This window comes from Lissotriton helveticus, chromosome 2_1 (genome assembly GCF_964261635.1).
Source record: "Lissotriton helveticus chromosome 2_1, aLisHel1.1, whole genome shotgun sequence".
NCBI classification, from domain to species: Eukaryota; Metazoa; Chordata; class Amphibia; order Caudata; family Salamandridae; genus Lissotriton; species Lissotriton helveticus.
Genome location: NC_136059.1, coordinates 1377029550 through 1377054230, shown reverse-complemented (window position 1 = coordinate 1377054230; position 24681 = coordinate 1377029550). Strand labels below are relative to the sequence as shown.

The window sequence follows — 24681 nt, the reverse complement described above, 5'->3', positions numbered from 1 at the left end:
ATTGCACCGGTTTATTAGTATGGTCTATTTGTACTTTACCTATAGTTCCTCCTTAAGGGGAAATATTTCACTGTGAAATTCTAGTATGCTCCTTATCTTTCCCCGTCCTTTAGTCTCTCCATATTAAGTCTAAATTCTGAAACTGTTGCCTACCATGTTCCCTGTTCTTACCTTCCTTTAGACTCACAAATGGTTGGTTTCATTTACTTCCTTTTTGGATATGTGCTCTTTATGATCTTGGTTATCGACAGTTTACTCACTGTGAATCGTATGCTCTCTGAGATTGATGAATTTTAGATAAAGGTTTTCAAAACTTCTGGAGTTTGTGGTTATTATAAAAGTACAAATAGAATATATAAAGTATAAGTATTTTGGTGTCTGCCTTTTCTTTACAGCTAGCTCCCTGATCCATCGTGATCATTAGGTACCCATAGCAGTGGAGTGGTAAGTCGGGTACACTGGAAATGAAATAGGAAGGAACTGGGATACTGGTAGTAGAGTGTAAGGTCGCCTGATTAATGAATATGGTAAATTGAATTTTATGGGCCCGATACGTATATGGTAAATTAATTAGTCGGGTGACCTGCGCGCTCTATCAGTGCGTCCTGTATATATTTTTTTCAGAGACCCGCGGATTCTGTGGTATTGTGGTATATCATAGGGGTACTTATCTGCGCCGGTCTGTAAATCTCCCTCAGACCCTTTACCTTACTTGGTATTTTGTGAAATGACAGATGCTGTCATGCTCAGATGATAGGCTACATCAGGATTTTCACGTTTTTTTTGGACTCAGCCACTGGCTTTTGTGTTAAAGAGAAGTGGGATTTAATATTTAAACAGCAATGGTAGCATAGCTCATCGATAAAAAGTATAATAAACATGAGGCTTTGCGTGGCTACTTGCACGATGCAAAGAAACATAAAGCCTTGCTTTACTTTATTTACCACATAAAAGCCTGCAGGTGCTGCACAACATTTCACAGCATCAGGCACGCTACATGAAATGAATAAGGTAAAAAGTTAAAACAAACTAGCTGTAATATTAAAGGATGGGAAAGTTAGGGTATAAGAGTTGATATATTCATATTTTCCTTGGTGATAGTGTGTTTATTCAGGAAAGAATGTGTCATATGGAAAGGTGAATATTTTAAGGAGCCACTGACACAGAGGACAAGGGTCCTTAATTGAATATCCCAGCATGTGATTTTTCCTGTCTCTCAATTCCAGTAAAAAACACAAAATAAGTACTCTTAGTACCTGAGTAGATGACTAGCCAAATCTCAGGGGCAGGCCAACTCATGTTGTTCCTTAATATTTTGGCCATGATATTAGTGCGCTACGATATTCTTGTACTCTATTTTGAAGAGTAGAGTCAGATGAAAGGCATGTTTCAGAGGTGGGTTCTATTGGGATTGACAGAACATCAAAGTAAGCAATAACACAACTCTGTCGGTGGTGGCCTAGTTAAGACTCCCCAAAAAAAGGATGGGGTGGTATCCACTCTGCTTATTAGGAATAAATCCAATGGAAATAGCTACAGTATGATCTACCTTTCTTGGTTCTTGATGCTCTAACAATTGCACACATGTCCTTGCCCGAATAGTCCAATGGGAACAGATTCTAAGACGCTTAGTAGAAACTTATGAAGGAGTGCATAGGCCCAACGGTTCAACCAGCTTAAGACATCCTAATTGTAGACTTGCAGATGGAAAACCAATCCAGATCATTTTCACCGAGGGCGCTGTGGTCAACTTCTCTGGCCTTTAGTTGACAGCGATGGATATTTAATCATCCGTGACATTTAGCTCCCTTTCATGCACACGCCAATCGCATAGTCCTACATCTTTTTTTCAGCTATTACTTAGTCCATATGGTACTCCTCTATCAAGATCCACACCTTCATAACTTTGTGTTTACTGATTCAGAGAAATTTCTTCAACACAACTTGTGAGCGATAATTCCACATTCAGATTCAAAGGGTCATTGTCGGCTGAATGTTACTATTGTAAGTCAAATTAAACACCTCCAGTATCATGGATTTTCCACATTGTAAACGCAAGGACTTGCATGCTAGGAACATTGTGCAGGTTTTTTACTGGAATTTCATCCAAAACGACTCTTGTGAAAGGAGTAGTAAATGCATTTTCAGGTTGTGAAAGTGACGGGAACACATCCAGATAAAATTCCTTACAAGGAAAGTTTAAAAATGTATGTGGGAAAATGCACCTTTCCACATTACTCAGTCATGCAAGATTTTCCTCCCGAGAGAAATTCAGCAAAAATAATCATGGAATTAAAGGGTCGTCTAAGATTTCCCGTGACATTTCTGGAATACTTTGTGAGCCATGTAAATGTCAGAAATCGACTCCAAATATAGGGGTAACCTTCCAGGAGTATATGTTCGACTAGTAAAGAATGGTCTCTCTGATTTTGGCCCCTGTGTCTTTGCCTCTGTTGCACTTCAACTAATTCTATATGAGTAAAATATATAACTATGTTTGATTCATTTAATTATCCAATGAAGACACTTGTGTGATTTTGAAAGACAGTATACATTAATCTCTTTCAAAAATGAAGATAATGAAGCCAACAAAGTTAAATATAACAGCTGTCGTTTCTCTTTTATTTAGGTTGTTTTAAATAGTACTGCATTAGATTGTGCAGCGGCTTCTGTACGTTGAAAGTATGTATATTACAGTACAGATAAGTAAATGAAACAGAATAAGTGCATTATGGTTCAAAAAAAGGAATAACAGAGTTAATCAGTGTGCTGGTGGTATATTTATAGAATACTTGCCAGAAAAGGGCAGTTTCTGAATGTAACCATTGCCTTGTAATCTGAGCTTCAGTGTAGGTTTCTTGCATTCCTGGTCGTTAACCTGTTGCTGTCTGCCCCCTAAGTGGTTTTGCTTGGAGGACCCTATTGAAATTTTTTGCAAATTTCCTAGATATAGGATATTTTTGGGTCTGTAGCCTTGAACTGTCTTGAACTGTGAAAATACGAAGGGGGTTTTAGAGGGGCGCCCACCCGTCAGGGACGCTCACACCCCCGGCGGTTTTGGGCTTTTGGAGCCGCCCGGGAACAATTGGGCTCTCTTTGGGCTTCCATTGGGCTGCGGGCTTGGGGTTAAAACCAGCCATTTTGGGCGCTGTGTCACCATTTTGGGAAGGTGGCACGGCAGCCGGATCCAGATTAGGGACAAGTAGATGATGCAATGTATAGCGAGGTTTAGTTTTGTAAGGCAAAGCCAAGGGTATGTTTTTGTAGGTGCACCTGTCTTCAATAAAGCGGCCTTTTCCACACACTTGAGAGTCTCATTGTGTCCGTTCTGTTCCTTTGCGGCCCAAATATGGGTGTACAGATCATTTGTCACGTTCATTTAGAAACTGCAAAATTGAGAATTGATAAAAAAAGGAAAAACTAGTGATTGCAATAGTGATTCCGTTGGGATGATCCATAGGGTATTATAAACATTAACTGCTTAAAAACATTATCAATACGTTTCACTACATTGTTTTTTATCAAGTATTAGCCACAGTTTCAAGAGAAATGCGGTATGTCTAGCAGTTTTAAATCAAGACTGATTTGCATATGGCTGGGTTCAAACTGGAATGGCATGGTGAGCAAAAAAAACGATGGATTTAGGCCCAGGTCTCTGTACTGGGGTAAATGTATGACATTGTTCTGCATTCTGTCCATCAACTGTTCTTTGTGCATTTATCACCCCAAATGGCACGGGTATGCTCAGATGTGAGTCCCGTGCTCTCCATGCCACTGGAATCAAGCTCTTCTGGCTGATGAGGGCTGAAAGCCCGAAACCGGTCCTAGGATGCTTGTTTCCAGTCCAGGGAGGACCTGGCTTTGCAGTTTGGGCTAGACTGTTCCCATGGGGCACAGGTTCAAGACTGATTTGCATATGGCTGAGTTCAAATTGGAATGGCTTGGTGAGCAAAAAAACGATGGATTTAGGCCCAGATCTCTGTACTGGGATGAATGTATGACATTGTTCTGCATTCTGTCCATCAACTGTTGTTTTTGCATTTAGCAGTTTTAAATAGCAAGTTAATTTTTCCATAAACATTTTAAAGAATCGAAAACAAACATTCACTATAGCAGAATTATGTATCACTTACATTGCATTTTAAGACACTTTTTAGGAAGCTAGGCTTACTAAACCACGACGAGGTTAGGGGGAGCACAATACACAACAAGCATTGGCAAAGCCAATAGGTCTGGAGCTGGCTCCCAGCCTATTGATAATGCTGATTTTGTTCTCTTAGGGTATTTACAATTTATTGTTAGAGAAGGTGCAAAGCACTCATAAATCTAAAAAAAAGAAAATTATTGGCTCAGGGCAAAAACATTTTTTGGGTCTCAAAAAAGCACAAATTACCATATACGTTCCTTGCACTCAACTGAATTAGTTTATGTGTAGACATGCTCCTTAGGGCAGCATGCAGTCACTCACAATGGCGTTAGTCAATGGCTGAATTCGGCTTATCCATTACCCTACAATGCATGGTGGTGAAGGTGGAAATAAAATGTGATTGACAAAGAAAGTCTGGCTAATACCTCTCATAATTATGTTATACACATCATATTTAGTCAAAATCTAAAATCTTGGCAAGCACCAGACCTAAAAAAGTAAATAAGTCTGTAATTGAGTGTCAGTCTCTTGCTTTCGCAACCTCTTTGTAAATCTTTATTACAGAGAGGCTAGCAAAGACAGTCGGCTAGAGATGCTGACAATGAAAGACAGATGAGAGTTTTGCAAAGATAGACAGATAGATAGATAGTAGATAGATAGATAGACAGAGAGATAGATAGATAATTGTCTCTATAAGCATGACATACAAGAACACTGAAAGCAAACTAGAAAGCTATAGAAGCATGGCAAACCGGCTAAGTTTCTTTGCAAGTATAATTGAAGTCCTCAATTAAAATAAACACCTGCATGACACACAGGATTGCAGTTAAAGATGTACTTCATTGTGCGCAAATTAAAAAGAGGATTTCTTTTTAAAGAATATTTTCAATTGGACTCAATCTGGTATGGTGTGAAACATCAGAAATCAGATAAAGAAAGGCCAATGAAAAGAAATTTACAGCAACATTAGCAGGAGACAAGAACTGTTAAAGCTGGAATGTGCACTGTTCTAACATCTGGTTTCATTCTGCTATCACAGGCTGTAAACACAAAGCAAATACTGAACAATAAAGTGAAAACAAAAACACTGACACTGAAAGGGAACTAACTTCTGTGAGGATGTGCTCTTTATGAAACATACCGCCAGTCAAATTGCAGTTAGCCAGTGGCTGAAGTCGACTGGACTATTGCCACAGTTGCTATGCTGTTAGTGGGTGGAAGCAAAATGTGAATGATGCAATAACAGACCAATGGATGAAGAAAGGTGGCTGTGAGCCCCTTTTAGTAAGTATATTATACATATAATTTTAGTAAAATCAGGTGGTTTTGGCTAACGCCAGACTTAAAATGGACATGTATAATGATTTCAACAGCTTTCCCACATCTGGTGCATTGTCTAAGTCTTATGGGTTTCACGTATTTTTTGGTAAATCTTGTTCTAAAGGAATTTTAAAATGTAAGAAGAATTACCTGGCAGCCGAATCATATATAAACTTCAGAAACTGGTCACTTCAGAAAGATCTGGGAAGCATGCATCTTTGATCAAACTTCCCATTCCCCTGCTCCAAAACAACACCCACACAGCCATCAAACAGGGGGCAGAGGCTAACATTGTGTGTGCGAAGGCCAACTGTACCCCACATTAGCCAATACTCGCACAAATGTGGGCAAAATAATAATTCCGATAACGCATGGAAAGGACAAACAGTTCAGAATTAAGGCTTCAGTTAATTAATTTTGACCAACCATGTGCAAAACTACAATTTGGAGCAAGGAAAGCACACTATAAAGTCATATGTTCAGTGCAAAAACCAAGAAAAAGATTTTCAAAAACAAAACTTTTCATGCTCACTCACATGCATCTTTGAATTTTGTCCCACCACAAACATAGACTGTCTAGTGGGTGTGAAACTAAGTCTGGTGCGGTGGCAGCTGAGGTGCAAAGACGCCGTGCTAGAGACTTTAGAGCTTAAATAGCCCTGACCCACACCCCAAACTGATCATAATGGAAGTGGCAGCTACAGCTATAAAAATGTGGTCAGGATCTACAATGCCAAACTCACCATATATTGCTCCCCTGGTGGGCACCTTGCTACCCGATTGCTGTCCATGACCAGGAAAGGTAAGAACTTCCTTCCTGCTCAGTGGATACCAATGCAACCAATCCTGGAGCTGCTCTTATGCTGAGAACCGCTCCAGGATGGGTGGGAGCAGGCTAATCCACCGTTCATTTTTAGGTTGAGGGGCTCTGCCAGCAATCTCCCAGCCATGGGATTGCTGGGTGCGCACAGCGCCTGTAGGTCTGGCCATTGCAATAGAGCCGGCCAACCCAACATGTGCACAGCAGGGGCAGCTGTAATCCTGAAATTGCAGGATTTGGCACCGCCCTCTGACCTCTCACTGCAGCAATTAAGTAAAATGGGAATGGCATGACATTTTACTTATTCGTCCGTGCCTGCTGCGCTCGCAGGTGGTGGGGTGTCGGTCCACAGCTCAAACAGAGGAGCCGACCCTCGATAACTGACAAGGTCCTTCATCCAAATAAAAAACACTGCACCATAGTCATAGTTGTGCAAGTTCATTTTAATTGTTTTGCTTTCATCGGTGGGTAGCCACTGCTGTTTTACCTTGGTTTCCTCGTAGCCCCACTAAACGTATGGCTACCCTGCTGAGCTATGTGCCAACTCAAATAGTTTATCTCTTAAGAGGCTGCATTTTGTTAAGTCGGCCCCAAAATCCTATTTGTTCATGACTAACAAACAGATTAGTGCTGCATTTTGGTCTATTTTTAGGAATTACTTTATTTCTCATGAGTCGGAACTGGAAGTGAAACCATTTTTGCTAGTTTGGGATAATGGGATCTGGTTCGTGGTCGTTCCCATTCAACCATATTTCTTAGTAATACTAGATCCTTCTCTCAATTTTAAGTGGATTTCTACTACATATTTTTTTAACTTTTAGATTTGAGATTTAATTATGTCACCTAGTGGGGTGGGAGGCTCAAGGAAAGATCGAAAATTGTCATTATATAGAGCCTTGAGCTTGATAAGATTAACTTGGTCACGGTTTACAGATTACTTTTGTTTATAAATGTGGGTGTCCATTATTTTTGCTTTGACATACTATGTGTTGAAAAATATAAATATTAACAACATTTTAACAAGCGGCAAAAAGATTTTTGTCTTGACCCTACCTAAGAAATGTACTTGTAATATCACGGAGCTCGTACCTTTGCTGCTTCCTGTTGCGGATCGTACCGGCCATCACTGCCTGTCACCGGGGGAGCAGGGACCACAATCCCCAGGCTGCCACACGGCACACACACCGCCAACGCTGTTTCCTTGCGTCAGGAGGCACCTAAATTCAGGCCAGGGCTGCCGCAGCTCGGGAGCTCGTACCTTTTCTGTTTCCTGTTGCGGATCTTACTGGCCATCACTGCCTGTCACGGGGGAGCAGGGACCCCAACAAGTCAATCATCTATAAACTTCGTTAGCTTCCGGGCCAGAGATCTGATACCGCTTTAAGTTGGACATAATATGGTGAAGCATATGGCCTCGTTCATCCAGTGAGCCACAGCAGTGCTAGATAAGGAGATTTAATTAGTATATCAACGTCTTTCGAAGCCCCTGTTACTGCTCCATCCCTCTTGCCTGCAGGCACCAAATTGCCTTTGGCTAGTGCAGACGGTGATCTATCAAACATCTCTGGATTGTGAGAGACTGCGCAGGATTTTACTGGGTCAAATAGCCATCCAATACCCAACAGCTTCTTCTTTCTCAGGCCATTATAATCAACAATCAGGGGAACGACATAGTACTCTTAAACCAAGGGCATGCGCCTGTCACCTCTAGCAAGCATCTAGTTAACTTAAAAGTCGTCGGTCCTATAACAAGAGGGAGTTTAATATTGGTTGAGCCGGGCAGCTTAGGGTCAGGCACAAAAAGGAAAACTCAAACAATGGGGGGTAAGGCTAAAAGATCAAGACCCAATCTGATTCCGCATGAGTCGTTGCACACTCAATCATTAACTAAGGCTGATTTGATGGGTGTTTTAGATTCTCTTCAGGAGTCGATGAAGACCTTATTGGACTCAAAATTGGGTTTGATAATCCAACGATTGAACTCGATTGAAAAGGGCCTATCTGATCTTAAACGCTGTGTATCAGTGGGAGGGGTAGTCGTCAATCAAGAACCAGGCCCCCATTGATTTCTCTAACCTCGGATAGTCCTATCTCGACAGGCCCACTCATAAATACCAGGGGACAACCACAGTCCTCAGGGGGTCAGGTACCCGTAAGTCAACCGGTGCCCACCCCGGGTGCAAATCATGGACATATGTATGGGCCGGCCACATGGGATTATTCAGCCTTGGAGAACCATCCATTTGGAGGGCAATCACAGTGGGGAGGGGAGGTTTCTGGTCAGAATCTACCGGTTATCCACTTGCTAGCTGAATCCGCTCCCTATGTTGTGATATTGGGGATCGTGCCAACTCTCTCCCAGGGCACAAAGGAGGACTTTTTCCAACTAAAGAATAAAGTCTTACACTGGTTATCGCTTAACACCACTTGAGGACTGAGGGTGGAGAAAAATATCAATATGGTGCGAAGGGTTAACTGGATCGGCAGTTCTTTTACATCTTGTAAGGGCGATTGTGTTATTGTAAGTTTTAATGGGCGCCACATTGCAGAAAGGATCCCAGTCACAGACTTGCTTTCTGCTCCTCCTCGTAGTACGTCATCCATTATGGGCCTACCCCTTGGTTTCTTTTAAAAACCAGAGCCATTGGGGCACAATGCTATGAACAGCATCAACATGGCTTTATTTAACAGATTATTGCATCGAGACCAACCCATCAGGAACGCTTATTCAAATCTGACTCATTCTCTAGCCCACTGGAATCAGGTGCCTTTAGGATGACAAGATTTTGGTCCGCCCCCTCTGGAATTGTCAAATCGGTTCACCTCCCTGGCTGCGATGGATGCCTGTGATTGACTTGGTGGTCCTCCCCCCCCCCTATGGTCTCAGAGAAATCTAACAACCAGGGGGCTTCCCAAAAGCAAAGCCATGGGTGCACGGATGAACGTGACAAAAACTTTATATCCTTCAATGTCGCAGGACTAGTCCACACAAAAGAAGGGGTGAGGGTACGGAATCACCTACCTTGAACCCCCTATCAATACTTAGTCCAGCAGAAGGTGTAGGGAGTAATAAAAACGTTTATATTTTGTTATGCCATGTGCTGTGTGTGCTAATACTGCCCTCACTCACACAAATGTGTGACATCTTCATCATAGGGCTGCTTACAATACACCCGGCGTAGCCTCGCATGAGGTGGAGCAATAGGGTGGGGGAAGACAATACAACACATAGAGAAACAGTTTATGTCACAGTGGCTGGGAACAACAGTAGTAAAAGTGCAGTGTTGTGTGAGTTAAAACTAGCTCCGAAGTGTTGCTGTGCCTAAGACTTTATTCCTGGACCCTCCGGCCAGGGATGTCTAAAAACTTGTTGTTCCATATTGAGGAATTTCCTCTAGGATAGTAGTGGAATTACGAGTTTCACAGTATTCCGAGTTTGAACTGGCGGTGGGCAAGGAGAGACCCCCTCTAGTCACACTTATTCCAAGGGGGGTGATCCTCCAAAGCTGCTTGCCTTCGTCCGCCGTGTAGGATCGTAATTCCACTACTAGCCTAGAGGAAATTCCTCGATACGGAACAACAGGTTTTTAGACATCCTCTTATCTCAACTGGAGGTGAGAGTATCAAAACACTGGGACAGGTAAAGTCCTGAGGAAGGTCGGCGTGACCCTAGACGTGGGGCACACACATACAGCCGAAACACGTCGACCACCTGGCAATAAAAGAGGGGTGTTAGGAGCACATTGCATCTCCCTATTCACCATCATCCTTCATGTTTTTAAACCTGGCCGGAGGGTCCAGGAATAAAGTCTTAGGCACAGCGACACTTCCAAGCTAGTTTTAACTCACACAATACTGCACGTTCTCTACCGACCTTCCCAACCACTGTGATATAAACTGTTTCTCTCTGTGTTGTATTGTCTTCCCTCACCTTATTGCTCCACCTCATACGTAGCTACGCTGGGGTGTATTGCAAGCAGCCCTATGATGAAGCATGTCACACATTTGTGTGAGGGCAGTATTAGCACACACATGACATGCCATCACAAGATATAAACATTTTTATTACTCCCTACTCCTTCTGGTGTACTAAATGTCACAGGACTAGCCAACAAGTACTCTGACCCATTGTGGATTGATTTTGTGAAGCAAGTTTGTGTGATATGTTTACAGGAAACATGGTTATTAGATTGCAGTTCAAATCAAATCAAATTTAACTTTATTCGGTTTTCAATCAGAAATCCATAAAAGTACAAAACATTAATTTCACAATATATTAAAAATTAGTCAAAATTAGAAAGAAGATCAGTATTTTGTCAAAGGTCCATGAGTTTATGCGTCTCTGTTATTTTTATAAGTTCGTACGATGTCTAATGCACAACTTTAAATAGTGTGCCACTGGTTTTGAGACCAAACTGTTTTCCAGAAACTGCAGCGCCAAAAATGCGGGGCGACATGTTCTAATCTTCATAACTTTTAAAATTGGTAAAATCCACTTTTTTCGAAACGGGGTATAAAATTTACAAAAGAAAACAACGTGAATTTTGGACTGAGGGGAAATCAAATCGCAGGGGCATGGTGTTGAGTTATGTGTCCATACATTCTGGGTGGGGAATAGGACCATAATGTGAAAAAGGTTGAACCTGAAACGAGTGAGAAGAAGTCTTTCAAATTGTGTTAGGTCATGTTGCAGATACGGTTGAATTGATGGAACCAGTTGAATCATTAGACAATGTTGGACTGATGTCTTTCTTATTTCAGTCATTATTCTCAGTTGGGTTAGGTGAGACAGACAAGCCTTTTTTAAATCCTTTTTTGTTATGTCTGTTACTGACTGTGGTTCCTCAAAAAACCTCGAAAGGCCAATATCTGAAAGAAACGATTTTATGTAACATAACCATTTTATCTTCTTCATGTGGTCTAGTTTCATGCAATCCTCAATAATTGCTCTAGTAAGATGGCATTCGTCGGTGGCCCATATTCTTCTCCACAACATAATGGGTTGGATCTTAATGATGTCAGTAACATGATCCAATCCGAGTTCAAGATGGCAGCCAAAGTTGGTTGTACTCTTTGGAACTGCTAATAGGAATTTTAAGAATGTATTTTCCACTATCTGTATTTGTTCAGCATTTGCTATTCCCCATACTCCTGCTCCGAAGATCGCCGTGGTGACGCATTTTGCGTTATAGATTATTAACATCTCGGCCAGAGGTCTTTTTCCTAGACGAAGAGAAAATGCTTTTAATGCACCGGTTGTTTTGATTAATGACAGCTTGCGAGAGTTTATGGCTGCTTTCCATTTAAACTCTTCGTCGATGGTGATGCCGAGATAAGAGTAAGTTTTCGTTCTTTCAAGCGAACGTTTGTCCACGAAAATTGTCTTCGGTATTTTTCCCTTACTGCCGACGTGCATCACGTAAGTTTTTTTGATATTAACTTTTAGATTTAAACCTGACATAAAGGAACAGTAATTATTTAAAGCCTTTTGCAGCTGGATTGGAGTGCGCGCAAGAATCACCGCATCGTCGGCGTACAGTAGTGCCGGTAGTGGACGCCGAGCGATTTCTGGGTAATCTGTTACGCCCTGTAGCATGGCAGCTTCCAGTCCGTTGGTGTAAAGCGTAAATAGGAAGGGGGCCAGCACACACCCTTGCCTAACTCCTTTCTGGATTGTGAAGCTGTCTGTGAGTTGACCGTTGATCCCATATCGTACTTTTCCCGTGGCCCCAGAATATAGCTCCCGGAGGAAATCTACAATGGCTGAGTCAATTCCCATTTGCAGCAATAAGGCCCAAAGTTTTGAATGTTGCACACAGTCAAACGCTGCCGTAAGGTCAACGTAGACCATGTGTAAACTAGTTTTTGTTGCTGTTGTATATTTTCCGGCCAGCAATGTTAAGTTCAAGACTTGGTCTACGGTGCTCAGTCCGGCCCTGAACCCGTATTGGAGGTCTGAAATTTTCCAGTGTTCTTTTGACCACTCCTGTAGACGGTCGAGAAGTATTCTCCCTGCCATTTTTCCGGCCGAATCCAGGAGGGAGATGGGACGATAACAGGCAGGGCTGTCCCTGTTACCTTTCTTGAAAATGGGTACCAGAATAGATGTTGACCAGGAATTGGGTAAGTGAATCTCTTTTGCTGCATTCAGGACTTTTGTTAGCAGAGGGGACCAGAGTTCGGGTAAAAATTTGTATAAGTCCATAGGGACAGAGTCCGGTCCTGGCGCTTTACCATGTTTTGCAATCTCTATTGCTTTCCTTGTTTCGTTAACAGTGAATTCTATGTTTATCGGGTATGCCACTGGTGGGAGGATAAGCGGGGAAGCCAGATCTGCAGAGTTTTGCTCTCTAAAAACCCCCGAGAAATGCTGTACCCACTCTGCCTCATTTATTGCAACATCTAAGGAGGGTCCCTCGTTATTTCCAGTTAGGAATGGGGATTTGACTATTTTCCAAAATGCTGCGCTGTTTTTTTGAGTGCTGCTTTTTGTCAGTTGGGTCCAAAGATTGTGTTGCATCTCTTTTTTCCTTTGTTTAAGTGCCTGCATATATAATTTTCTTAGTTGCACTATCTCTTCTCTATTTCGGTCTTTTTTCGCTAGCGCTTTCTTCAAGTCCGAATAGGCCCTCGTGCACGAGGAATTAAACCAGCCTTTCTTTTGACCGTTGTTTTGCGGCCTAGGTTTGATTAGTTCATTGGCTATAGATTTCACTATTACATCGTAGCTGGTCAGGATTTCAAGTGCCGTTGTAGTAGAATTTAGGCAGTTTTCTATGTGAATTCTACATTTATTAACTATTCCTGCGCTGAATGTTTCTTGGTCTATATTGCCCCATTTTAGAGTGAATCCATTCGATCTGTTTAGAGTGAGTGCGTCTTGATGCAATAAACCCAAGTCATCCACAGATTGGTTTTTACGGTGAGCAAATTCTAAGTGAGTTATTGTAAGTGGATAGTGCTCACTTAGTGCGTTAAGGTTTACTGCAAAGTTCTTTATGCATGCAGCACTGTTTATAGAAACTAGTATATAGTCGATTAAGGTTTGGGCTCCTCTTCCATGAAAAGTTGGAGTGAACTGGATCGGCGGGCTCATTATAGTATTTGCGAATCCTAGGTCTAACTCAAACATCATGGCCTGTATGATGTTTCCTTCTTCCGTGTGGGAGAAATGCTCCTGGGGGTTTTCTTCATTGTCCGTAATCCCACAGATAGGAGCATTGCTTTTACTGCATATATGTAAATTGAAGTCTCCACCCCAGATTGTTGAGTGTGTTATTTTGGCGTATTTAATTTGTTGCTCATTTATCATGTCTCTAATTTCGTCGAGAACTGAATCAGTCAGACACATATTATTGTAAAAATTAATTACTGTATAGATGACCTGTTTATTTACTTTAATATTGATAGCCTGATAATTCTGGTGGAGTGCGATGATCTTAATCTCTTGGGTTGACCATAAATTAGAAATATATGTTACTAATCCACCTTTACTTCTTCCTTGATGTGACTTTGTTGCGTGGGAGAAGTACGTTCTATATCCCACCAGATGAATTGGATCGTTCAGCCAAGTCTCCTGGAGACAGATCAAGTCTTTTGTGTTTGCTAAGTCCAGGAAAGTTTTCTCCGTATACTTTGATGCTAGGCCCGCCACATTCCAAAATAACATATGCCTCTCAGTGGCTGCGGTGGTGCTGTCAGGTTGAGTCTTTATGTCTGAGGCTTCTACCTCATCTGTTGTATTTAAATGATTTGCTTTCAGTATACTCTCAGCCTCCACGTTCCTTTTATTTAAAGGAGGGTATGGAGGAGACTGCCATGTGATGTCTGGGGTAGAATTATTTGGAATGGCTTTAAGCTTGCTATTTAACTTTAGGATAGAGCTTTTCCAGGGGTTCTGATATGATCCAGTGTTACACAAACTTTGAGCCCTTTCAGGAATTCTGAACTTAGAGTTATTTGATTGGGAAGATAGACCTACACTTGAGTTGGATGAGGACCTAGCTGGCGGAGAGTGTAGTAGCGGTCAATCCACCATGTCTAGACAACTATAATAGTTGAAGGTAGGAATTCCAGTCCAAGGTTCTCTGTTGGGACGTTGATATGAGTTCCTGACATGGTTAGTGTGGTCTCTTCGATCTCTTTGTTCGTAACCCCACTCTCCCTGCGAGTGGTATCTTTGGGTGTTTTCGTGGCTCCTGTCTCCCCAGTTCCAATTTCTTGGTCCTTGGTCATAGTGATCCCAGGACCAATTCGATGGCCAGTTGGGATCCTCTAGGCGAAGGTTTTGTCGGGGATAAAAGAAGGATAAGCGTTTAACGTCTATTCCTTCTCTAGTTTCTAAAGTGTTCCAGGAGCAGATGTGATCCACTGCGCGTGGGCTTTCAAAATTGACTATTATACAGTCACCCTGGATAGTTTTCTGCTGATGGCCTATCCAGGGGACCCTCCTCACCGTGGTTATTCTAGTGTTATTATTTGGATGATTAGGCCTGTTGGCATTTAGCCAATAACGTACTTTGTTTAGTAGAGACCAGGTGGGTTCATCTGTGTCTTTATTAAGCTCTGGAACCCCAGTTAATATGGCTACGAAGGGTGCAGCTTCGGGTGGAAGATTTGCTGGCTTCGGCCATTTTTTAGTCGATCGTTCAGGTTTGCTAGGTTGTCTCTGTGGTTGTTCTTGTCGTGAAGTGGTAGACGTGGGTATTGTAGAAGGCGTAGTTACCTGAAGGGTTTTTGCAGGAATGGATTTTTCAGGCAATTGGTTTTGTAATGCTGAGATAGTTTTAGCGTTGTTATGAATTGGCTGGATTTTCAGAGGGAGAGTTTGATTCGTTGATTCTTTCCCCGGTTCTTTAGAACACGTTTTCAGTGAATTTGTGGTAGTTGAATTGTTTATTGGTTGATTGGGTTTATTGGTTACACTGATGTTATTTGTGTTAGTAGTTGTATTTATTGTAGGTAGGAAATCATTTTTCCTTGAATTTGTAATTGTTTTAACGGTGGTAATTAAGATGGCCAGTTGTTTTTCAATTACTTCAAGGCTTTTTTGTACGGGTTGTAATTGATGTTTTACTATGCCCAAGATATCTGTTAACATTGATTGTTCTACCGTAGTGTGTTTAGTAGTACCAGACGAAGGCGGGATTGCCTTATTTTGTCGAGTACATTTGGAGTATGACCTCTTCGCATCGTCACCACCTCTGGATTTATCGCGGGTGGTCTTGTTGATTAAGTCTGTAAGGACAACGAGCGATTGACTGTGGTTGCCAGAAGACTGATCAGATTCAGAGGTTGTATCGAGGCCATGAGTTGAGCTATTAAGGTGAGTTACTTCGTGGGGCTGTCGTTTGGGGATTGCACCTTCTCTGGTAGCTCTGATTTCTTGCTGTGTTTGATCGTTGTTTATTGGCTGGAGACTCGCAAAAATATCTGGAGTATGTTCAAGATCCTGAAAAGATTGCGAGTTAGACAGTTGGGAGGCTACAGATAAGTCTACTGTGCTTGGCAGAGCGTGTAGTTCGTCATTTGTTTCTGCAGACAGCTTATTTTCGGGGACAGGATTAGGGGTTTTGGCCTGTGCTAACAAGCCCATAGATGAACGTCGTGCCTGGTCTAACTCATAAGAAACGCGACGGTCAAGCATCATAACTGTTTGGTCTATTGTTTCGTTCACCTTGTGCAAAAATTGCTCGATGGGTCCTACAGTAGTGGTCATATTTGATTGCTTGGTTTTATTTTTAGAGCTTCTCGTTTTTCTTGTTGACATTATATATGTCTCTCACCCAGTGTACGATAGGGTAAATAGACTTCAAAGAGATTAGATGTCCTGATTATTGATAATAAGGGCTATGGCACAATGTTTTACCTTATGTTAGATGTTAGGGGGGTGCGCCCGGCCCGGTCTCCTCCGGTCTGTGACGGGCTAGGACGGGCCCACCCTTGGCCCAGGCTTCGCCCCGGGCTCCGACCCGCGCGCGTCCCGCGATGCGCGTTTGTGTCCTGAGTTAAAAGGATATCGGGTGAGAGGGGGCGGGGCACTGGGAGGGGGCGCGGCTCGCACGGGAAGAGGCAACAGCTGATGTAGCTGAAGGCTGAGCCTCGCAGTCCCGGAGCCGCGCCTCCTCTGCGGCCACGCAGATGTAATTCCTCCTCTCCTTCAAGGGCTGAAACACTGGACAGGCAACAAGCTACTCCTGTAGCGACTTGGTAACAGAGTGACTCACAGAAAACCTCGCAGCGAGCGGCCCCCGCGTAGCGGGGGCCGCGAGAGGTTAAGAGCAGTCTGGTGGGGGCGGGCACTGGGAGGGGGCGCGGCTCGCACGGGAAGAGGCAACAGCTGATGTAGCTGAAGGCTGAGCCTCGCAGTCCCGGAGCCGCGCCTCGCGCCTCCTCTGCGGCCACGCAGATGTAATTCCTCCTCTCCTTCAAGGGCTGAAACACTGGACAGGCAACAAGCTACTCCTGTAGCGACTTGGTAACAGAGTGACTCACAGAAAACCTTGCAGTTCATTTCTAGAAGGATATATGTCCTTTTTGTTCTACCATCCACCTCTCTGGCTGGTAGGCCAAAGTATGGTCTTGCAATTTAGATTTATTTAGCGGTGGAATGTAAGATAGTGGTCCTGCCAACATTTAGTTTGTGTATACAGTCTTTGGTATTAGGAAAGGGGTCGAATAAACTGGGTATTATTAACTTTTATAACTCACCATCATGTTCCAAGGGTGGGTGCAACATCACTTAGTTAGGTTCTTTCATAAGGCAACATTGTAATGCTGTTTTTCAAAACCTCATAATTGCTGGGGAATTTAACATCCACCCATGTGGAGACCCTAGGACATTGCTGATTTAGGTTGTCCACGTGTGAGGGGAATGCATTTTGAACACTCCTTACAGGGGGACAGGCTGAATGATCTCCCCTCACGAATTTGATTTAATGTCTCTTATGTCACTATGTGACCCCTGCAGCAAGGCTGTTGTTCCTTCATTTAAAGGGAGAGGTGGTGGTTCATTTATCGACTTTATATTAATTTCAATGTCTGTACGAGTCATATTTGCGGGATTTAAGATACAAGCAAGTATATATAGTGACCACAACTCTTTGTGTGTTGAACTCCATAGACCTTATTGTTGCCCAAAAGTGGAGTTGGGCAAAGCGGGTCAGTGAGAACTACAGACGGGAGAAGACAGTTAAAATGGACACAGATCTACCCAGAAGATTTGCACAAGTTAGTAATAGATTAATGTGCAAGCGAGCTAGCTCTGTGTACCTCATCACGTACAACACCGGGGGAGATCATTAGTGCTTTTAATACAATTTCTGTTAAAATAAGTAATATTTAAGCATCCAGGTTCGATGCCCAGCTACTCAGACCACTAGATGGTTTGATTCTTCTTGTTCTTTGGTGGTAAGAAAGTTGCGGGAAGCCTTAAACAGTAGTCCAAGAAACCAAACTTTGGTCAGATTGTGTCCAAGGGAATATAAATTGGTGCTGGCCAAACGTAAGTCTATTTTGAACAAGGAAGCATGGGTGGATCTAACTGAGGCTAGTACGTTGAGGAATAGCTCTAGATTTTGGAGCATCATTCTAAATCACCCTCTTCTAAATCACGATGAAGGCAGTGCAGTAGGTGCACATATTACAGAGGATGAGCGGGTGCTCCATTTTGAAGCTATGTTTGAGAGCCCCCCTGAGCTAAACAGATCGCTAGACCGTGAGGCAGTCACCTCTGACTTGGTCTTTAGTACAGAGGAGATTGAGGAGGGTATTGTCAAGTTGACAAGTAGCAAAGCCCTGGGACCCGACGATATTCCTCCGGATCTCTTCAAATCAGATCCAACTTTTTGGGCTCCGGTCCTTGCTGCTGTAGTTAATGCCACGGCAAGGACAGGATGCCCTGAGTCTTGGGCTATCTCGACCATAGTGCCAGTTTGTATGAAGGGTGATCGCTATAGTACACATTGGTACAGACCTATTTCGTTGTTGGATTCGGTGGTTAAGGTGGTGGGCCAAGTGCTTTTAGACAGGCTGACTAACTGGGCAGCGGAACACGCTACTTTATCAGATGTTCAGTTTGGATTCCGCCCAGGCTGATCTATGGTGGCCCAGTGCCTTAACCTAACCATGATACTTAATAAATATACCGTTGCCCGCCCGGTACTATTTATTTAGCTTTCATGGATCCGTCCTCGGCCTTTGATTGCGTGAACAAGATCAAACTTTGGCAGTCCATGATAGATATGGGGGTACACACTACTGCACATGTGAACTCAGTGCCTACAATATACTGTGCAACCAAGGCTCATGTTAGTTTTTTGCAGGACTTAAGAGTCTCATGAAATTTCGACAAAAGGAGTGGAGTACGCCAAGGGGGTATTTTAGCACCCATTTTGTTTAATCTTTACATTAACGATCTAGATAAAGTTTTATCATTAACGAGTGTAGATTATCTGAACGTAGGCTGACGCGTTCTCCCTGTCTTACTATATGCGGATGACGAGGTCCTTATATCTAGGACCGCTAGGGGGCTACAAACCCTGCTTGATGCATTCTCTGCCTTTATGTCGGATCGGGATTTATCTAGAAATGACTCTAAATCCTATGTTATACAGGTGGGTGCTCGTTCAAAAAAAACCTTTCAGTTTACGGTAGGTGCCGCTATAGTACCTTGCACTGATGTTTTTTCGTACTTGGGGGTCGTAATGGACAAGCACATGAAATAGGGCCCTCTAAAACAAAGAAAGAGGAGAGACCTGGTGAGGGTGAATGCAGATATTTTTTTACTTTGCTTTGAAACTAGGAAAGAGACCTATTGCAGCACTCTTAAAGATTTATCAGGCCAAGAGTGTCATGACCGGTTCTTATGGTAGCGAAATATGGGGGCATGTTACTACAGATGCTTTACAAGTACCAGAGAATGCATTCCTGAAGCACTTATTAGACCTCACAACACGTCTAATATAGTGGTACATGAAGAACTGGGGTACCTTATTTAAGTGACATTTTAGCCCTCCTCACCTTAACATCTGGATGAATATTTGGCTGAGTGAGGAACGTTCATTGAGTCAATTGATTTTAAAAGAGTGCATGACCCTTGATCATGCCCTCTACATACCATGGCTCAGATATATCAAGAGCAGTTTTAAAAGGTTAGGAAGAGCCGAACTGTACACAAACCCCGACTTAGTAACCAAAAAAGATGTGGGGTTAATAAGGGAGTCTTTTAATGACTTAAGGAAACTAGAGAGGGAAGAGCTGGAGCTGAGGAAACCTAGCGTCAGTAAATTATTAATGTTGACAACAACACCATTAGCAGTACCTTATCTCTTGAGGTTTTAAGTATTTATGAACGTTTTTTATGAACGTTTTTATTACCCAGGTTTCGCCTGGATTTTTTCCATTATTTGTTGGCCATACCTAGGGGATGTAGTAGAGACCAGTTATTAGCACCTTGTGGCTGCGATGGTGAGGCTCCACAGGATTCATGTTATTTTGTAACATCAAAGGAATCCGGGGCCCCCATATCTTTTGCAAATTGGCCTCTATATTGGTTAATCCACTGATCAGGTTCCACATGGTTGGAGGCATTTTACAGATGTTTCCACTCCCTCATTTAACCAGGTGCCAAAATCGCGTCATGCCCCCCCCCCCCGAGCAGGCCTCGAGGAGTTCGGCCCAGTGAGCCTCATCCCAGTCACGTTTTGCCTTGGATTTGGATATCTTGTAGACCTGCCTTTTTTCTTTTATAGAGACCTGGTCCTTGCTCCAAATTGCAACTGCCAAAGACTTGTAAGCTAAGCGGCAGGTAGAATTATACCAAGGTGCCGCGAGCTGGTCCTTTTTTATTTTTAGCAATAAAAAAACTTTTCAATTGGTCAAAAAGATGCTCATGTGTCAGGGAAATCCTGTCCTTACCTAGCCCGAATTCGTCCTCTGTCTGCACAGTAAAAATAGTGTTCACTACCAAATTGTTCATAGCTAGCAATTTCTCGGGATCAAGTGCAACCTTACACCATTTAAGGCGTCTAGTATCATTGGTTAGATGTCCATCTATGTAGTCTGGGCAGTTTAGCATACTTTCTCTCCAGTTGGGGCCGATAGCCCTCATGGTAACTGAGAGGGGATTGTGATCACTCTCGAGCCGGGCTACCACCATCATATGCAACAGGTCTGGCCACATTTCCATGTTTATTATAAAATAGTCTATACGACTGGAACGGTGACCATTGTTGAATGTTGGGACCCCTGCTTTATCAGACTTAGTACGGCCATTTGCTGCTCTTAACCCATGTTCCAGGCAGAGTGCTTTTAATTGGAGACCTGCTCTGGTCCATTTTTTTATTGGTTGCAATTCCAAAGATGGGTTAGACCACTGGTCATTCTCCTCAAAACTAAAATTCAAGTCCTCGCAATCTAGCGATTCAAAAGTGCAATTGAAATCCCCTGCGATTATAATATTACAATTGCCTCTGTGATGCGTTAAAAAGAAATCTAACATATCAATCGTGTCAGATGATTTGCCACCTTGCTGGCCCCTGGAATAAACATTGATTAATACAATATCCGGGGATAGGCGTGCGACAACTTAACAATAAGAATATCCCGGGAGTCTATAGCAATCTCCTTGAGTTTGTATGAATGCAGCTGTTTAACCCAAATCAGTAGGCCCCCCTTCGGTCTGCCCCTCTCACCTTGTGCCGCTGGTTTCGAGAAATTAATGTAACCCTCACAGAGTACCTGGTCCACAGCCCAAGTTTCTTGTAAGAATATGATATCTTGCTCATCAATGAATGTGGTCCATTCAGTGGTGACAAGTTTGCGGGCAAGTCCCGCAATGCTCAATGAAACTATTTGACGGGCTGCACAGGACTCCATTGGAACATTAACAGAACAAGAGTCTCTTGGAACATGAGTGAATTGGCCTATCACAGGGTTAGGTGATACAGTTGGAGGGTCAGGGGTGTTAGTCATACCTATGGGATCCTCATCAATGACACGAGCCCCTGGCATTGCCAGGGAGCCAAAACCACTTACAATTAGCTCTGTTAAAAAAGGCTACTCTGGACCCTCTATGCCCAGCCAATTATAGGCCCATTTCGCTTTTACCATCTGCGATAAAAATCCTCGAGAAGTGGGTCACGAGAGCCTTGTCCAACTTCCTGGAAACCAACTCCTGCCTGGATGCAGCCCAATTTGGCTTCAGACCGGCCCATGGTACCGAGACCGCACTGGTCACCGTGTTGGACGATCTGCGAACGCGTGTCGACAGGGGCAAGTCAGCATTTTTAGTGCTGCTTGACATGTCGGCCGCGCTCGACACGGTGGACCATGAGGTTCTATTGGGTCGTCTTCGGAACGTGGGAATAACTGGTCTGGCCTTAACCTGGCTAACATCGTATTTCTGCAATAGACAGCAAGCTTTGGCGTTACCACCTTTTCGATCTGCCACACGACAGGTGAGTCAAGGTGTCCCCCAAGGATCTGCGGTTAGTCCGATCCTTTTTAATTTATATCTCCGACCCCTGATACATCTGATAAAGTCATTCAGCATATCAGTCATCAATTATGCCGATGACACTCAATAGATTTTTTCATTTGAGGGTACTGAGATAGTATCGAGGGACACATTTCCCCGCTGTATGTCGGCCACAGCAGAGTGGTTGCAAGCCAACTCACTCCAATTCAATGGGTCGAAAACGGAGGTACTTCATTGCTCCCTAGACCGACTCCCCCGCGCACTGCCGGATGATTTCTGGCCAACCTCCATTCCGGGCTCGGTGGAGGCCGCAGAATCGGCTCGTAATCTGGGAGTTCTGTTTGAACCAAACTTACAACTTGATGCCTCTGTGAATAGGACTGTAGTGACCTGTATGGGCTTGCTCCGTGCTCTACGCAAGATCTTGCCACTCCTTCCTCGGGAAGCTAGAGCAGAGGTAGTGCGTAGTTCTATTCTCAGTAGGCTGGACTACTGCAACACACTACTTCTGGGAGCCCCTAAGATCTTGATCCTTCAGCTGCAGAGGATCCAAAACATGGCGGCCAAATTAGCTCTATCTCTCCCGCGCTCTGCCTCTTCATCTACAGCGTTGGCTGATCTTCATTGGTTACCGGTCCAGCAGAGGATTGCCTTTAAGCCTTTATGCCTTGTCTTTAGGGCTCTGCATGGACGAGGACCGATACCACTGCAAAACCTTTTTTCTTGGTACCAAGCTGCCAGACCTTTGAGATCCGCCTCGGCGTTCCTAGTGAGAATTCCTAGGATAAACAGAGGGAGGATGGCCGGCCGCGCTTTTAGCTTTGCAGCCGCCACAATATGGAACACCCTACCTCTGATGCTGAGGAGTAGACAAGATTTGTCCTCTTTTAAAAGGGATCTCAAAACCTACTTATTTCCAAGAGCAGTCTAAAGCATTCACCCGACGGTTGGATAGGTCTCAGCGCCAGGATACCCTTTGGGTGACAGTTGCGCTTAATAAGCATTAAATACATACATACATACATACATTGCTATTACTGAGGATTAGACTGTCACTGTCACCCGGAAGGTGACTGTGGTTGCCATTGCTTAACGCATTCCTTGGGCCCAGTCAGTCAATATCCTCCAGGTTTGTAAATGATTCGAATCTATTGAAGGTCGGGACAGAAAACTCATACATCCCCTGTGCCTGGGTTACAAGGCTACAGTGACCCATAGGCCTGTTAAACGGCCGGGTTTCGTGATAGAAAAACCCCAACGGAACAATATTGATGCCTTCTGCATTTAAGCATCTTGAGCCAGCCCTATCAAGGATTGTTTTAACCAAGTGAGGGGAACCAAAATTAACCACCACACAATCGCCTCTACTTGATTTCCTCGAGTTACCAACCCAATTAATTCTACGGACCATTTTGAAACAAGCAAAAAGAGAGCCACCCAATCCAGTTTTGGAATTGATTAGATGGAGAGCCTTGTTCCTCAGGGTTGCCAAATTTTCTTCGGCACCAGAGTGTAAATGTGGTACGTTGGTAAGGACAATGGTGTATGGAGTTGACTCGGGGGGGGGGCTAAATTAAAACAATGCCCATTTGACGGGGCAAGGGTTCCACAACGGTGCTTCCAGCTGTCACTCTGAGACTGCCAATTGCACTGTCGGGAACAGGGTGAGCGGGACCCAGCACTTCGTTAGAAGCAATCGAGCAACTCGTAATGCTGCCATTTGTCAGCAATAAATGGTCCTCAATAGTAGTTAATCTTTGACCAATTTCTGTCAATTGTATTACCAGCGGCTCAATCATTATTTGTAATTTCTCCTCAAACTTAGCTAAGAGCCTAGCCTCCATGTCACATGACATCTAGATAGTGTGAGGGGGGAGATAGGAGCAGGGCTTGGAGACTCAGTTATAACCGCCCCCTGAGCGCAAACTTTTTTAGTGCAGGCTGCACTTTGATTTTGGCCAGTTTACTAGCCTGGTGTACGGTGGAAGGGAGCCCCCCGCGTTCACTTTCTTAGATGGAACTGGATTTCGACCCTCAGCCTTCTTAGCCTGTGTTTGTCGCTGCCTGGCATGTCAACATCATGTCAGAGGGTGGATTAGGGGTAATAGGAGCTCTATCAGGGGTGGTTGGGTTAACTGACAATTGGGGAGAAAGTCCAGGCATAGAATGTTGCAGTAGATCGGCAGGAACACCCACCCCCTCCTGGGAACACACTATGGGGGCCCCTGCTGAAACCCTGCGGGGGTCGAGGGACAGTCTCCTTTGGGTAAGCTCAATTTCCTTTATTAGGACAGATTCTGCTCGTAAGAGGAATACATCAAGAGTTCCTACGACTCCCTTCTGAGTCGTCTTACTCATTGTTAACTTAATCGACCCTCGACCTAATTACCCACTTTAGTTAAATAGGTACAAGCAACAAACTACCTCTCCACCAGATCAATATCAGTCACTAACCAGGTCTATGTTGTCGCCGGATGAAAATATAAAGAGGGATGGCCCAGCGCTGCCTTCTCCTGGCTTTGACGGGCGCAGATGGGCCCGCCCTTGGCCCGGGCAGCGCCCATGCGCGTCCCGCGCCACGTTGTTTTAAGCGCCTCCGGGCGCTTGGCTATGTCGTCTTTCCGGTGCGCGGCCCCTGTTCACCCTGGGAGATGGAGTTCCAAAGTTCCCCGTACAGCCAGGATGGCGGCGGTTCGTGGTAGCGCGGCCGAACCTTCGGCAACGCTGCTATGGCCCCAACAACAGTAGAACCAACAGGCAAAGGCATTCCAGCATGGACGTCCTTGCATGAGCTTGTGCACAGGCCACAGATGGCAGTCTTGGAACTGTTTCTGTTAAAGAATCATTTCAAAATGCCCACAGTGCTGAGCACATATGTCTATGTACAGGTGCCCGTTTTACAATATTTTCTGTTAT

At 43.8% G+C, this 24681-nt stretch overlaps 1 long non-coding RNA gene across 1 annotated transcript in view; it reads right to left on the bottom strand.

Annotated features, from left to right (window-relative positions):
• The window catches only part of LOC144819763 (uncharacterized), a 181589-nt gene extending 157245 nt beyond the window's left edge, over positions 1–24344 (bottom strand). The window contains exon 1 of the long non-coding RNA XR_013607555.1: positions 24220–24344. This is a non-coding gene — a long non-coding RNA (uncharacterized LOC144819763). The remainder of the gene's footprint in view (positions 1–24219) is intronic.
• Between the last annotated feature and the right edge of the window lie 337 nt (positions 24345–24681).